The sequence below is a fragment of the Peromyscus maniculatus genome, chromosome 7 (assembly GCF_049852395.1).
Source record: "Peromyscus maniculatus bairdii isolate BWxNUB_F1_BW_parent chromosome 7, HU_Pman_BW_mat_3.1, whole genome shotgun sequence".
Lineage (NCBI taxonomy): Eukaryota > Metazoa > Chordata > Mammalia > Rodentia > Cricetidae > Peromyscus > Peromyscus maniculatus.
In genome coordinates, this window is record NC_134858.1 from 86,809,614 (window position 1) to 86,822,342 (window position 12,729).

General features: G+C 39.3%; 1 protein-coding gene across 1 annotated transcript in view; it reads right to left on the bottom strand.

The window, feature by feature from the left end:
- The window catches only part of LOC143274301 (tripartite motif-containing protein 43-like), a 34,432-nt gene extending 22,058 nt beyond the window's left edge, over nucleotides 1-12,374 (bottom strand). Inside the window, exon 1 of the mRNA XM_076576812.1 lies at nucleotides 10,911-12,374. The gene's annotated coding sequence lies outside the window, so the exon portion shown is untranslated. The remainder of the gene's footprint in view (nucleotides 1-10,910) is intronic.
- Between the last annotated feature and the right edge of the window lie 355 nt (nucleotides 12,375-12,729).

Genomic DNA, 12,729 nt, shown 5'->3' on the forward strand with positions numbered 1-12,729 from the left:
TTGAGTCTTGTGTCTAGAAATATAGTTCAGATAAGGATTATTACTAACTGAGTTAGCAGGAATCCCATGGATGAGGCCACCACCTGTGCTATCATTCACGTTGTGGCTTTTATGAAGCATCTTCCTGGTGTTTGACTTTAAATCACTATAGTAACAAGGGTTACCTGATGGGACACCAGAAGATGGAGACTCTCACATTCTCTTAGGCAATTTTCTTTGACTCTGAAGTCATAGTCAGATCCTGGAAAGTCTGAACCCTATTTGAGTAGATCACAGAAGCCATTTTGCATATGTCTTTGAGAATACAAGAGCCAAAAAGGCAGATGATTTGGTTCATTAAACAAACTTTTGTGGTGTGAACTAAGTTTTGTGCAGAGCTCCCTGATCCTGCTCTTTGGGGGACTGAAGATTAGGAAGGGTGGGTACAAGATAAAGGCATCCTGAAGTGAAGGTTGTATTTTAACATTTGAGAATTCTCTGTTTAGATCTATACTCCATTTTTAGCTGAGTTAATTGTTTTCCTGATGTTCAGTTTTTTGAGTTCTTTATGTATTTTAAATATTATCCATCTATTGTGTGTGTAAAAATCTTTTCCCATTCTGTAGGTTGTCATCAATGATTTTAATTTTAGTCATTCTGACAGGTATAAGAGGATATCTCAATGTCATTTTGATTTGCATTTCCCTGATGGCTAAGGATGCTTAGCAATGCTTTAAAGGTATTTCAGCCATTTGATATTGTTCTGTTGAGACTTCTGTTTAGCTCTGTACCCCATTTTTAATTGGATTATTGGGTATTTTGATGTCTAGTTTCTTGAGTTCTTTATGTATTTTGGAGATCAGCCTACTGTCAGATGTGGGGTTGGTGAAGATCTTTCCCATTCAGTAGGCTGCCATTTTGTCTCATTTACTGTGTCCTTTGCCTTAAAGAAGCTTCCCAGTTTTAGCAGGTTTTATTTAATAATTGTTGCTCTCTGTATCTGTGCTACAGGTGTTATATTTAAGAAGTAGTTTCCTGTACCAATGCATTTGATGCTACTTCCTACTTTCTTTTATCAGGATCAGTGTAACTGGATATGTTGAGGATTTTGATTCATTTGGGCTTGAGTTTTATGCATGGGGATAGATATGAATCTATTTTCATTCTTTAGAATTGAGACTTCATCTTGATGGGTTTTTCCTCTGATGAATATGAAATGTCCTTCATCTCTTTTGATTGATTTTTGTTTGAAGTCTATTTTGTTAGATATTTGGATAGCTATACCAGCTTATTTCTTAGGTCCATTTGATTGGAAAATCTTTTCCCGACCCTTTACTCTGAGGTGATGCCTGTCTTTGAGGTTGAGGTGTCTTTCTGGTATGCAGCAGAAAAATGGGACCTGTTTTTATATTCATTCTGTTAGCCTGAGTGTTTTTTATAGGTGAATTGAGTTCATTGATGTTAAGGGATATTCATGACCAGTAGTTGTTAATTCGTGCTATTTTCGGTTTGGGGGGTGGTAGCGGTAGTGCTTGTGTGTTTCCCTTCTTTGGGGTTTGTTGGTGTGAGGTTATGTATTGCCTGTGTTTTTGTGAGTACAGTTAACTTCCTTGGGTTGGAGTTTTCCTTCTAGTATTTTCTGTTGGGCTGGTTTTGTGGATAGGTATTGTTTAAATCTGGCTTTGTCATGGAATATCTTGTTTTCTCCTTCTATGATGATTGAAAGCTTTGTTGGTATAGTAGTCTGGCCTGCTGTCTAGGGCCTTCTGGCTTTCAGAGTCTCCACTGAGAAGGTGAGTGTAAATTCTGATGGGTCTGCCTTTATATATCACTTGACTTTTTTCTTTGTAACTCTTAATATTCTTTCTTTATACTGTATGTTTAGTGGTTTGATGATTATATGGCAAGGGGACTTTTTTTGGTCCAGTCTATTTGGTGTTCTGTAAGCTTCTTGTAATTTCCTATGCATGTCCTTCTTTAGGTTGAGAAAATTTTCTTTTATGATTTTGTTAAATGTATTTTCTATTGCTTTAAGCTTAAATTCTTCTCTTTCTTCTTTCCCTATTATTCTTAGGTTTGGTCTTTTCATGGTTTCTCAGATTTCCAAGATGTTTTGTGTTAAGAATTTGTTGGGTTCAGTATTTTCTTTGACTAATAAATCTATTCCTGTGATCATATCTTCAACACTTGAAATTCCCTCTTCCATCTCTTGTATTCTGTTTGTTATGCCTGCATCTGTAGTACCTTATGATTTACTCCGATTTTCCCTCTCCAGTTTCTTGGCTCTCTTTAAGGAATTTATTGATCTCTTCCATTTTTTTTATTTATCTTTTCTTCCATTTCTTTAAGGGAGTTTTTCATTTCCTTTTTAAGGGCCTCTATCATCTTTATAAAGGTATTTTTTAGGTTGTGTTCTTCTGCTTCTTCATTGGGGTGTTCATATCTTGTAGTCATAGAACTACTAGTTTCTGGTGGTGCCATATTGTTCTTTATGTTGTTGAATGTATTCTTACACTGTAGTCTACCATCTCTTCCTCCACTTGGTGCAGGCAGGGCTTGTGGCTCTGGTGGTCAGTGATGCCTCAGGGGATGTTTGAGGGTCTGGGGAGGGTGCTGCTGGGTCTCTGGGGCTTTGATGTCTGGGGGGGGACATGAGATGTACCCCTGGGTGCTAAGGACTAGAGAGCAGGGCTGTCCAGCTGAAAGTCCACACACTCACATCCTCCTCTAGGTGCAGGTGGTTCCTGTGGTAGCTTCTCCTCCAGGAGCAGGTGGTCCTGGTCCACCTGTTGAGAGGGAAATTTCTGGGGGTGGAGGGAGGGTGTTACAGTGTCTCTGGGGTGTAGGTGTCAGTGGGTGGGGGAGAGGCATGAGATGTACCCCTGGAGGCTAGGGCCTAGGAAGCAGGGCTATCCAGCTGATGTTGTTTTCAAGATGTTATTTTTTTAAACAGCTGAGTAATAGTCCATTTTGTAGCACATTTACTTTATCTATTCTTCTGTTGAGGAGCATCTAGGTTGTTTCCAATTTCTGACGGTCATGAAGAGCAGCAGTGAATATGGTTAAACATGTTTCCTTGTGGTAGGATGAAGTGTCATTTGAATATTTGCCCAAGAGCAGTAATTCTCTATTAAAAATTCTGTTTAGATTTGTTCCCCATTTTTAATCGGGTTATTTGGTTACTTGATATCTAGTCTTGAGTTTTTTCCATATTTTGGATTGTGGTGATATTGTGTCCCCCAATATATTGTGTACCGTAATAAACTTATCTAGAGTCAGAGAACAGAACAGGCACTAGATAGACATAGAGACCAGAAGATGGTGTGTGGTGGTATTCTAATTGTATTGAAATGTGATTTTGATTGTATGTTAATAAATAAATGTGCCTGGGCGTCAGAGCTATTAGAGCCATAGACAGAGTGTGGCAGTGGTGGCGCACGCCTTTAATCCCATAGATCTCTGTGTGTTCAGGGATACAGCCAGCATTGGAGACATATGCCTTTAAGACCTGGGGGCCTGTACATACAGACAGTGATGAGGCAGTCATGTGTTTGTGTTTACAACCAATGAGAAGGCAGAACAAAAGATTATGAAAAGACGGACAGACAGGAAATAGAGGAAATAGCTCCCTTTCGGGAAGCTAGGACCACCACAGGAGGAAGGGTGAGATTTTAGCTCTGAGCTCTGATCTCTTGGCTTTCTTTTTTACATTGGTTCTGTGTTTCTTATTTAATAAGACAGTTGGTTACATCTACAATGGTGGCATACACACCTTTAATCCTAGCATTCTGGAGGCATCCATCCAGATCTCTGTGATTTCAAAACCACACTGGAAACAGCCAGGCATGGTGACACACGCCTTTAATCCTAGGAAGTGATGGCAGGAAGCATAAATGTATATAGGGTGTGAAAACAAGTGACTATAACCCTTTCAGCTTTTAGGCTTTCAGCAGCAGTTCAGCTGAGATCCATTTGGGTGAGGACTCAGAGGCTTCCAGTTTGAGGAAACAGGATGGGCTGAGAAGTTGGCAAGGTGAAGTTAGCTGTAGCTTGTTCTGCTTCTCTGATCTTTCAGCGTTCATCCCAAAATCTGGCTCCCAAGTTTTTTTTTTTTTATTAATAAGACTCTTTAAGATTTATGCTACATTGGATATTAATCTTCTACTAGATGTGGAGTTGGTATAACCTTTTTCCATTCTGTAGGCTGTTACTTTGTAGGAATGATGGTGTCCTTTGTCTTACAGAAACTTTTCAGTTTCATGAGTTTCCATTTATCAATTGTCGAATTTTGTGTCCATGCTAACAGTGTTCTGTTCAAGAAGTCATCTCCTGTGTCTATGAGTCGAATTTTGTGTCCATGCTAACAGTGTTCTGTTCAAGAAGTCATCTCCTGTGTCTATGAGTCAAGACTATTCCCTACTTTCTCTTCTATAAGGTTCAGTGTATCTGTCCTTATGTTGAGGTCTTTCATCTATTTGGAGTTGTTTTGTGAAGGGTTGTAGGTATGAATCTATTTTTCATTCTTCCCCATGCAGACATCCTATTTTACCAGAACCATTTGTCGAAGATGCTTTTTTTTTGTTTGTTTCCAAAGTGTATTTCTTGCTTCTTTATAAAAACAGGTGCTAAAATAATGTGGATTTATGCCTGGTTCTTCAATCCTATTCCATGCATCAATGTGTCTTTTTTATGCTAATACTATATGTTTTTTTGTTAATATAGCTTTCCAGTACAACTTGAAATCAGTAATAGTGAGATCTCCAGCAGCTCTTTTATTGTTCAGGATTGTTTTATCTATTCTAGATTTTTTGTTTTTTTGATATGAAGCTAAAAATTGTTCTTTCAAGTTCTGTGAAGAATTGTGTTGAAATTTTGATGGGGGTTACATTGAATCTGTATTGCTTTTGGTCAGATGGTCATTTTTACTATGTTACTCCTACTGATCCATGAGCATGGGAGATCTTTGCATCTACTAATATATTCTTCAATTTCTTTTTAAAAAAAAAAACTTGAAGTTTCCATCATATAAATCTTTTACTTTCTTGAGTAGAGTTACTCCAAGATATTTTATATTATTAGTGGCTATTGAAATAGGTGTGTTTCTTTGAATTTTTTCTCAGTCTGTTTGTCATTTGTATATGGGAGGGCTACTAATTTTTGTGAGTTTACTTTTGTATCCAGTTACTTTGCTGAAACGTTTATCAGGTGTATGAGTTCCCTGGTGGAATTTTTAGGTTCACTTATGTATACTATCATACAATCTGCAAATAAAGATTCTTTGACTTCTCCCTTTTCAGTTTGCATCCCTTTGGTTTTCTTTAGTTGTCTTATTGCTCTAGTTAAGAGTTCAAGTAGAATATTGAATAGGTCTGGAGAGAATGGACAACCTTGCCTTGTGATTTTAGTAGAATTGTTTTGAGTTTCTCTCCATTTACGATGATGTTGGCTACAGGCTTGCTGTAAAATGCCTTTATTATGTTGAGTGTGTCCCCTGTGTCCCTAAACTCTCCAGGACTTTAATCATGAAGAGGTGTTTGGGACCTGAGCAAGAGAAGTGAACACTTTATTCCCAAACCCAGAACCCAGGAAATATGCCCTGACTCTGAGACTAGTACCAAAATATCACTCTTGGCCCCTAGAATCAGTCAGTGAAAGAAATGTGCCCTGGCCTTAGAGGTAGTGTCAAAAAGCCAAGAAAGGCCAGTGAAAGAAATGCAGTTTGGCCCTGAAATCAGGGCCATCTCTGCCCCTTGCTCATAAAACTGGCCAATCCCTGGACAGAAAATAAACTAACCAATTACAGTTGACTCTGCCCCCTAGACATCTTATTAAAACTTCCCTGCCCAGTCAGTTGTGAGCTGTTCTCTTCACCCTGGTAGAGGCAGCTACTCTCCTGGACTCCTCGTTCCCAAATAAACCTCTTTCTCAAAAGAGTATTGGGTGAAGAACTTCATTGACAGCTGAACAGAAGAACCTTGCTGGGATGTCCCATAGTGCACTGAGCGAGAAAGAGCTGGTAACACTGAGCCAAAGATTGTGGCTCTCCAGGAGAGAAGCAAGATTGCTGTGTCCTGCGGAGAAACCATCCCCCATCATACCATCATACCAGGTATATCCTGTCTGTGACACCTTCAGGGCAGAGCTCTTGTCCTAAGCAGCTCTGAGGTGCCCGGGATACCTTACCCTCTAGGGCAGAACTGTCTCCAGTTCTGCCATTACTGCTGTGCTAAACTGCTTCAGATTTCCCGGACACCTTCAGGGCAGAGCTCTTATCTATAGTAGCTCTTAGGTGTCCAGGATATCTCGCCCTCTAGGGCGGAACTGCTCCTCGCAGTTTCAGCCATCAATTTACTAACATTTGGTGCGGAAACCCAGGACACCAAACCCAGAGCTTTTGTAGTTTACTAACATTTGGTGCTGAAACCAGGACATCAAACCCAGAGTTTTTGCAGTTTACTAATAGGCAATGTTCCTTTTGTATCTATTTTGTGGAATAATTTGCAGAGTATTGGCATTAACTTTTTGAATGTCTGGTGAATTCTGCACTGAAAACATCTGGTCCTAGGCTATTTTTACTTTTAATGACTGTTTCTAATTCACTAGGTGTTATAGGTCATTTAAATTGCTTGCCTGATCTTCATTTTACTTTTGTAAGTGGTACCTATTCAGAAAAGTATCCATTTCTTTTAGATTTTTCCAATTTAGTGGAGTACAGGTTTTTAAACTATGTCCTCATGATTCTATGGATTTCCTCTGTGTCTGTTGTTATGCCTTCCTTTTCATTTCTGATTTTATTGCTTTGGACATTTTCTCTCTGACTTTTAATTTGGATGGGGGTTTATCTATCATATTTATTTTCTCAAAGAATCAATTATTCTTTTTGTTTCTACTTTGATTTCAGCCTTGGGTTTGATTATTTCTTGCCATTCAGTCCTTTGTGTGTAATTTCTCCTTTTTGTTCTAGCATTTCAGTTGTTCTGTTATATTGCTATCATAAGATCACTTCAGGTTTTTTTAATTAATTTTTTTTACGTAGGTACTTGGTGCTATGGATTTGCCTCTTAAAATCTCTAGGTTTGCTCTTTTCTGAAGGGAAACAGAGGAGTAGTGTATCTGGGGGAAAGAGATGAGCGGGTTATGAGGAGGGGATGGAGTAGAACATGAAGACAGGATCTATTGTATGAGAGAATAAACTAAAAAGAAAAAAAACTCTTTCATTGTATCCCATAATTTTGGGCATGTTGTGTATTTATTTTTATTTAATTCTGAAAAATTTTTGTGGTTGTTTTAATGAAAATGCCCCACATAGCCTCATAATGAGTTACACTATAAATTGATCTGGCCTGGTATGAGTAGGAATGGCCCTTTTGGAAGAAGCATGTCAATGGGCTTTGAGGTTTCAGAAGTGCAAGCCAAGCCCAGTGTCTATCTCTTTCTTCCTGCTGCCTGCCAAACCACATGTAGAATTCTCAGCTACCTCTCCAATACCTTGTCTGCCTGTGTGCTGCCATGCTTATTGCCATGATGATAATTAACTAAACCTCTGAACTGTAAGCCAGCCCCAATTAAATGTTTTTATTTAACAAGAGTTGCCATGGTCATGGTGTCTCTTTACAGCAATAGAAACTCTAATATAGTCTTTAATTTCTTTATTTCTGTCTCAACCCATTTTTTCATTTGGTAGAGAGTTCTTCAGTTTCCATGAGTTTGTAAGCTTTCTGTTGATATCAACCTCTATTCTGTGCTGGCTTAATAGGATGCAGTGAGCTATTTCAATTTTCTTGTATCTGGTGAGACTTGCTTTGTGTCCAAGTATGTGGTCAGTTTTGGAGAAAGCTCAATGAGGTGCATAGAAGGTATATTCTTTTTAGTTTGAGTAAAATGTTCTATAAACATTTTTGGCCTATTTAGTTTATAACATTTGTTAGCTCAAGTATTTCCCTGTTTAGCTTTTATCTGGATACCTGCATATTGGTAAGAGTCGGGTATTGAAGTTACCCACTGTCACTGTGTGAGGGGTAATGTATGGTATAAGCTGTAGTGGTGTTGCTTTTTACAAACTTTGGTGCCTCTGTGTTTGGGGCATAGTTGTTAAGAACTGAAATGTTATCTTGGTGGATTTTTTTCTTTGATGAATATGTAGTGTCCTTTCTCATCTCTTTTGATTAGTTTTGTTTTGAAGTCTGTTTTGTTAGATATTAAAATGGCTACACCACCTTGCTTCTTAGGTTCATTTGCTTGGAATATCTTTTTTCAAACCTTTACCCTGAGGTAATGCCTCTCCTTGATTTTGAGGCATGCTTCTTGGATGCAAGAGGATAGATCCTGTTTTCATATCCATTCTGTCTATGTCTATATCTTTCTGTTGGGCAATTGAGATCATAGCTATTGAGATATCAATGATCAATGATTGTTGATTTCTGTTGTGTTGTTGCTGTTGTTGTTGTTGGTGGTGGTGGTGATGATGATGGTGTGTGTGTGTGTGTGTGTGTGTGTGTGTGTGTGTGTGTGTGTGTGTGTATTTTACCTTCTTTTAATCTTGCTGGTGTAAGATTATTCCCTGTGTTTTCATGGGTGTAGTTAGCCTCCTTAGGTTGCAATTTTCCTTCTAGCACCTTCTGTAAGACTAAATTTGTAGATAAATACTGATTAAATTTGGCTTTTATCTTAGTTAGGGTTTCTATTGCTGTGAAAAGACATCATAACCTGGCAACTCTTATAAAAGAAAACATTTAATTGGGATGGCTTGCTTACATTTTCAGAGGTTTAGTCCATTATCATCACAGTGTGACATGCCAGAATGCAGGCAGACATATTGCTGGAAAAGTGGCTGAGAATCTACATCTTGAAGCAAGCAACAGAAAGTGATCTGAAACACTGGACAATATCTTGAGCATATATGAAACCTCCACTCTCTCCACATGATATACTTCCTCCAACAAGACCACACCTATTCCACCAAGACCACATCTCCTTATAGTGCCACTCCCTTTGGGACCATTCTCTTTCAAACCACCACAGCTTTATTTATGGTGATTGAAAGTTTTGGTGGGTATAGTACTCTGGGCTGGCATCTGTGCTGTGGTATCTTAGAGTCTATAGAATATCTGTCCAGGCTACTCTGGCTTTTAGAGTGTCCATGGATAAGTCAGATGTAATTCTAATTGGTCTGCCTTTATATGTCACTTGGTCTTTTTCCCTTGTAACTTTTAATATTTTTCTTTGTTCTATATATTTAGTATTCTGATTATGTGCTGAGGGGAACTTTCTTTTCTGGTCCCACCTATTTAGAGCTTTGTATGCTTCTTGTACTTTTATTCACACCTCCTTTTTTAGGTTAAGAAAATTTTATTCTATAGTCTTATTGAAAATATTTTCTGGGCATTTGAGCTATGTTTCTTCTCTTTCCTTTATTCCTATTATTCTTAGATTTAGTCTTTTCATAGTGTCCCATATTTCCTGGATATTTTGTGCCAGAAGTTTTTTAGAGTTAACATTTTCTTTACTAATGTATCAGTTTCTTATATCATATCATCAACACCTGATATTCTTTCATCTATCCCTTGTATTCTGTTGGTGAAGCCTGCCTCTGTGGTTCCTGTTAAATTTCTAAGTTTTTCATTTACAGAATGCCCTCAGCTGGGTTTTTGTTGTTGTTGTTGATTCTATTTCCATTTTCAGGTCTTGAACTGCTTTATTCATTTCCTTCCTCTGTTTCTTTGTGTTTTACTGTATTTATTTAAGAAGCTTATTCATTTCCTTCTACTGTTTGTTTGTATTTTCATCAATTTCTTTAAGAGACTTATTAATTTCCTAGTTAAGGACCTCTATCATCTTCATACTGACTGTTTTAAGGTCTTTTTCTAGTGCTTTCAGCTAAATTGAAATATTCAGGGTCTGCTTTGGTATGCTGTGGAACAATCTTTGTAAATATCTGTTGCTCTCATTGTTAATATAAAGCTCATTGATAGATAGTGAGGCAGGATTTTCAGGGCAGAGAGAATGCTGGAAATGAGGGCAGAGTCTAACAGGTCTCCAGGACATTCAGAGGAAACAAGACTTACTGGAGAACAGGTAAATCCATGAGCCACGTGGCAATACCTATGTATTAACAGAAATGGGTTAATTTAAGTTGTAAGAATTGGTTAGTAATAAGAATGAGCTATTGACCAAGCATGTATAATTTGTATTAATTCTATGTGTCAGTTTTTTGGTAACTTTCCTTGTGGGCAGGAAAGTAAAGTCTGCCTACAGTGGTTTGGTTTCAGGGCTTTGTTTCCCTAGACTGTTCACCTGGTGTTTTCCAGATGAATGCCTGCTGACATTGGAGCTTGAAATAATGGGATGAGTTGGGGAAAGGAAGGTTGTAGGAGAAGATCTTTGTGTTCCACTGGGGATGGGGTCAGAGAAGAAAGGGAAACTGCAGCAGGTGTTCTGCAACAGAGCTGGGGATGAGACTGGGTAGACTGAATCTGGTGGAGCAGAAGAGGTGAATAGCTGCCCATTCTTATTTTTCAAAATCACCTGATCAATATGCTCCCATCCACAGATCTTTTAGACAATGGATAGAGGAATCGGGATTGAATCTGCTCTTTTTCAGGCTCTGCTCATGCCAAACACTCTTGGCTCTCTTCTGTGAAATCCAGGTTGCTGACCTGGTAAGAAGCTTTAACTCCAAGGCTGACTACCCAAAGGTGGATGATCAGTGGTAAAGGAACCATGGTGCAGAAGGTACATGAGGAAAGTCTTGCCTGTGTCTCAGTCTCTCACTCAGCGACATAGACATTGAATTCAAAGTCATTCTGAGCCTTGCCAGTCATGAGATCTCTGCAGAGATCATCCAAGCCTCCTTAAAGTCTATTCATGGGGTTTTGGGCATGCCCCTTTCTTCTGGCTTGGTGGACAGATTACATTCTGATTCACCTTCTTACCTGTGAATCAGGTGTGAGCTTCTAGATCAATAAGTGTGTTGAGGGTTATTGTGACCTCTTGGGGCCAGGCTGCAATCTTAAGATGAGCTTCTATAAAACAAAAAAGACTTCTGTGAAGAGATCAACATGCCCTAACAGCAGCATCTGACTATGCTGGAACCTGTAATTTATCAGGTACTGTAAAACATGGGGAAACCTCTTTCTGGGTGATTCTGGATGTCCAGGTTCCAGGCCATGAACCTAAGCAGCCAGCTGTGTAACCAGAATCTTCTTCCTTTAGCACACTGTGTGGTGATATTTTGTGTATGCTCTAACAAATAATGTTTGCCTCAAGATCAGAGGGCAAAGCCAGCCACTAGTTAGTCATAGAGGACAGGCAATGGTGGTATACATCTTTGATCCCAGCCCTTGGGATCTCAGGCCTTTAATTCCAGCACTAGGGAGATGGAGATAGGAACTGATATGGCTGGGTGGAAAGAGGACTATAAGGCAGGATGAGATAGTAACCCAGTCTCCTTTCAGGCTGAGGATTTTGAAGATGTAGGAAGTCTAGTGGCTGGTTGCTCTGCTTTCTTATCTTTCAGCTTTCTTTTCGATATCTGACTCTGGGTTTTTATTATCCAGACCATTTAGATTTGTACTACAACACTGGGTTTCCTTGCTAAGCTCTGGGCTACTCCCCCAGGTTTCAGAGGCATTATATAGATAGCCCATCTATATCAAAGGCATCTAAAATTGGCTCTCTCAAGACACTTGTTTTGCTCACCCAGTGAGAAAGACCTTTCAGTGGGTAACCAATCCCACAGTGTCTAGGACATGTTAGGGATACATAGAACCCTTCCAGGAATGACTTTGCTCTGGTGGACATGATTAAAAGCCTGTGTGGAATAAAGACACTGTGGCAGGTCCCTTCAGTACTGTAGCAGGGTGAGGGCCTCTGTCACTTTTATCTAAGGACTGGAGATCTGGAGGACACCCCAGGGACCAAGCCCAGCCTCTGAAGGAGCACCACTGAAATTGGCTATCTTAGGCTCCCCAGCTACCCAGTGAGGTTCTAAGGTGTCTCCAGAGGAACATTACCTAATATTGGTCTCCAGGACTCTGGCATACTACAAGGGGTTGTTCAGGGATGATATACTCCTCTTAGAGACTTCCACACCTCCTGTCCTAGGTGCTGGAGATATTCTGGGGGAGTATTTTTAAGCCTATCTGTATCTGTGGCTGGATACTATCAAAATATCAAATGTACCTTCAAGATGGAGATCTGGGTACTAGAAAGATGGCTCAGTAGCTAGGTGTGCTTGCTGTTCTTTCAGAGAACTGGATCTCAGTTCAAAATAGCTCCATGGGAATGGTAACAATTGTCTATCACAATAGCTTCAGGGAATTTGACACGCTATTTTGTACTCTGTGAGCATACTCATGGATATAGAAATGATAACAAAAAAGACATTTATACAGGATTATTGGCATTATATTATTATGATGTTAAAACATACATGAAGATAATTAAAAGTTGAAAGCTATTAAAAGCACTTAAAACTAAAAAAACAAAACAACAAAAAGCAAAAAGCTGTCTTAAAAAAATTGGCAATCAGAGTCCTGCCTCTAGGACCCAGGCCTTGGGATACAATCAGTCCCTGGAAACCCCCATCCATCTCTGTCCCAGTTGCTGGCCAGCAGGGAAAATTCCTCTGGGCAGGCTCCCCCACCAGAACCCCTATCAGACCCAGCAATCTACAAGACCCATGCTCTAACTCAATACCCCTCCCCCTGTGACACCAGTGTCTTTCTGAGACATAGAATATGCCAGCTGTCA